Below are 4,829 nucleotides of genomic sequence, written 5' to 3' on the forward strand. Positions count from 1 at the left end.
CTTTATAAGCCTATCAACAAACAACATTGAACATTATTATTTTTGTAATATATTTAAATAACCATAAATTCTATAACACTATGTAAATATTTACAATTAATCAATCTTTTGAAAATAATGTTTAACAAAGGTTAATCTTAGTATCAACATTAATCATATTTTTCCCAAGTTAAAACATAGTAGCTTTTAAAATGCTTACATCGATCTGTTATTCTTTATCTTGTCGAGTTCCATTCCACTAATGAAACGTTTACTACTCGTTTTTTCTGCAAAGATAAAGTTATAAAAAGAAAAGGTATATGTATTGTATACGTTTAAAGATTTTGAAAAATAATCATTGCAGTTTGTTTTATGCTTTAAAAATATTTATTTCTATTTTATATAAGTTTACAATTTGAATACACAAACAGAACTAAAACAAACAGCAATTAAACAAAAAGGTTGGATAAAAACTCAATCAAAGTTTTGACTAAAAGTTAAGTACAAACTGTTTTAAAGTAGCATAAATAATAAATCGATAATATTTACAGGACATTCGTTTTTTTTTTTTAAACAAAGCAAAAAACTTGTTTTGTATATATTTAAAGTGCATTATGTTATGAAGCAGTTAATATTAATAAATGTTTTGTTATGAGTTTTATTGTAATTTTGTCGCTTATTTTGTTGTTTGTTTTGTAAATGTTGTTTATCTTAGTTAAATTACTGATTAACTATTTATAAATATGTGTTATGAGTTGTGAATGTCTAATTAATTTTCTCAATCATGCTAATTAATGTTAATTGATTGATTTTTCTGATGAAACCTCTAACTATTTATTTATTCAAAATTTAATATTAAATTTAGTTTTGAACATAAGTAGTTGATAAGAGTTAGCCGAAATCGATTTTAATTGTTTGATTATTTAAATAAAAACGTTTTTGAACGAATCCTGTGTTACATTGCTGTATAACTATTAATAATTAAAGAACTTTACCGCAAGATCAACAACAAAAGCATCCGAAACAACCTACGAACGGTTTCGTCCGTATGGTTATGTTAGGACGAAACCGGTCGTAGGTTGTCTCAGATGCTGTTGTTGTTGTTGTTGTTGATTTTGCGATAAAGTTCATTAACTATTATTGATGGCGCGAAACATCTCAACTCTGTTGATGATGGCCGTAGTAGCTACTGGTTATTTTTAACCACTTATGTTAAACAAACTTCCATAAATATAAAAGAGGCTTTTTATCTGTTTTGGCCGATCATCCTTTAGTACGAGCATTCAATTTTTTTTTTTGTAAAACTGTAAACCTTTTAAAGTTCAAGTTTTTCTTTTCTTAATTTATATTACATTTTATATGAGAGATGTTTTGCTACTCTCTATGATTTGTTGAATTATATATAGAGAATTAATGTGAGAAAAATTACACAATATTAAAGTCTTTTAAAAAGCATACTAAAAAGCTTTTAAAGATTATATGCTCATCAAAGATTTCAGTTAGTATTAAATACAGAATAATTAAATCTTTCTTTTTTGTTTTACTTCATTAATTTTAAGCTTATAACATACCATAAAAAACACAAATCAAAAACCATAAAAAAACAAACATTTTATAATTTTTTTAAGAAAAAGTCTTCAATATTACATGGAGCAAAGTAAGTCTTTGCATTTTCTTATTCTAATAATGTACTAACTAATAATTTTATCTTACTTTTTTCCAAAAAAAGATTTTTTTAATCTTTTATTTTTATAGTTTTTAATGAATTTTACACAGAATTGAAAATTTTTCTTTATGAGCTTAACAACAAACTACATTGAACACTATTCTTTTTGAAACATATTTGAATAACTATAAAAAATATGGGAGCCGATCATTTCTAACCCGCTATCATTTCTAACCCGATCACTTCTAACCCGATCACTTCTAACCCGATCACTTCTAACCCGATCACTTCTAACCCGATCACTTCTAACCCGATCACTTCTAACCCGATCACTTCTAACCCAATCACTTCTAACCCAATCACTTCTAACCCGATCATTTCTAACCCGATCATTTCTAACCCGATCACTTCTAACCCGATCACTTCAAACCCGATCACTTCTAACCCGATCACTTCTAACCCGATCATTTCTAACCCAATCACTTCTAACCCGATCACTTCTAACCCGATCACTTCTAACCCGATCACTTCTAACCCGATCATTTCTAATCTGATCATTTCTAACCCGATCACTTCTAACCCGATCTTTTCTAACAAGATCAATTCTAACCCAATCACTTCTAACCCAATTAAACCCGATCATTTCTAACCTGATCATTTCTAACCCGATCACTTCTAACCCGATCATTTCTAACCCGATCATTTCTTACCCATTTTATTTATGTTACGTTTTTATTTTTTAATCTGGATTTCATGCAAAAACAAACTAGTCTTAATGAAGTTATTAAAATAACAATAAAAAGTTAAACTTTTAGTTACTTTAAAACATAATGAATTTGCTGTGTAATATAAAATTATTTTAAATATAGATTTTAATTTTAGTATTAACTTAACATAATCTTAATATATTTTTATTACCACATTTTTTGATTTTTTATCCTATACATAATTTTAGTTTTTTTCTATTATTATTTTTTTTTTCAATACACTTTAAGAGACGTTTTTCGTTAATCATATACAATTTACTAAATTGTTTACTTTAAAGTATTTTGAACTCTTCTTTGTAGGATTTTTAAAAAAGCAGTGATAATAATATTTTAGTTGGATCTTATTGTAATTGACGTGACTTTAATACTTTTAACATAAGCAAATTTTAAAATTAAACTCTTACAATTGTAATATCCAGATACAAAAACTTTTATATTACGGTTTAAAAACTACATTGAAAGTCTGACGTTAAATTTTTATTATTGCTTACTAATGCATTAACCTTTTATAGTAGGGTAGTTTTAAGTTTCATTTTAATAACTTATACAAATTGTTATGCAACTTGCATAGGCCTATTAAGATAATGGAATTCAAACAAACATTAGGAGAAGTTAAAAAATTTTGTTATATTAAGTGGAAAAGCATGGTTTTTAAGAGAAACTAGCTATTAAACACTTATGTTATATAACTAAACCGCAAAAGTTGTTATGTCGATTGACCGTCTTGATTTCAATTCATTAATAAATTCCTACTTTGTTTTAGAACAAAAAAAAATGTTTAACACTAATAGTTCAACAGACAAGCTTATTTTTATAACAAGTTCGAGGGTAATTAAATCTTGCCTATGTTTTAATTGCGACTTAAATTAGTACTTTAATTGACAAACATTTCTTTGACATTACTTTATTATGAGCAGTTGAAATAACGTAAGTAAAAACAAAATAAGTATTAAAAAAAACATTTTTAAATAAAACAATAAATTGATTATAGTTGAATTAAGTATAATTAGGAGCAGAAATTTATAAAAACTTCGTTAAGTTCTTTGTTTCTTTTAATCAAATATTTTTCCAGACGATTATTACACAAAACATATTTATTTTTTATTCATTACAGTAAAGCCAGCTTGCAAACTATTAACTTTATTCTCGGTGGTTTTTTGCACCTAAATTTATATAGATATGATGAGTTTTTTCTTTATTAAAAGTTTAAACCTATATAATAGGTTTTACAATACAAACTGGTTTTATTATTTTGTTATAAGTTTTTAAGTTATATAGTTTAATCTAATAATTAATATTTACATTTCATATTTAATCATCGCTATGTAATCTATAAGTTTTTGTGTTTTTGAAAAACTGTAAAACAATAATTTTTAAAAGATATCAAGAAAATTATTTTAGAAATATCTATTATTAATCGTGAGAATAATAGTGTTTTTGCAATTTTAACTTTTTATGAAAAATGTAAATTTATTTTGCCCTACATAAGTTTTATTTCAAAAGAAAAAGAACAAATGCGTAATAATAAGTTTTCGACACTAAACTTTCATAGTTAAGTTTATTATAATTAATTAAACTTAATTACAGTTAATTTTTATATACAATTTACCAGTTGATTTAAGAATTAAAATTAAATTTAAGTTCAAGTTAATGACAACTTCTAAGTATTTAAAAAACTTCTACCTCTACTTTTGGCTTTGTATTAAACAGTATACACTTTCGTTTAAAAAACTTAGAATTTAATGATATTAATTTTAAATAAAATTACCATTTCAATTACTAAATTTTATTAACTGTATTATTTAAAGTTTCATAAACGCTGATATTAATATTTATAAAAAGTTGTATTTCGTATAAATTCTCCCTAAAGTTAAAGGCAAATTGACAATCTGGCTTCTACACTTAAAAATATATATTAACCATATAGAATCATTTCAAAAGAAAGTACAGAATAGACTTTAACAGCTGCGATACTCAATATATTCCTTACATTGACGACTATCAAAACTTAACATTTAATCTTTAGAATACAAAATACTCGTACTTTTCTTAATGCTTTTTAAATAATTAACTACACTTAATTATAATCCAATTTTAAGCCTTAGTGTCAAAACAATAAACGAACCAATTAATATCAACAATTAAATTTTAAACAAAAGCTATCTGAACATTATTATTGTAAGTTTATTGTCATACGAAGGACCCAGGCATCAAAACCTAGGCCACTTATACAGAAAGAAAACTATATAATGAAAAAAAACTGAGTTTAACTAATTAAAGTTTAAAAATTAACATAAAAACACAAAATTTATAATTCCGGTGCTTCCGAAAAGAGAACAACAATATCCTACTTTAACTTCACCCGAACAAATGGTTTTACTCCAAAACTGGTTTCACTTTCATTCGAACAACTGACT

Source organism: Thalia democratica, chromosome 2 (genome assembly GCF_965202585.1).
Source record: "Thalia democratica chromosome 2, ktThaDemo2.hap1.1, whole genome shotgun sequence".
Taxonomy (NCBI): domain Eukaryota; kingdom Metazoa; phylum Chordata; class Thaliacea; order Salpida; family Salpidae; genus Thalia; species Thalia democratica.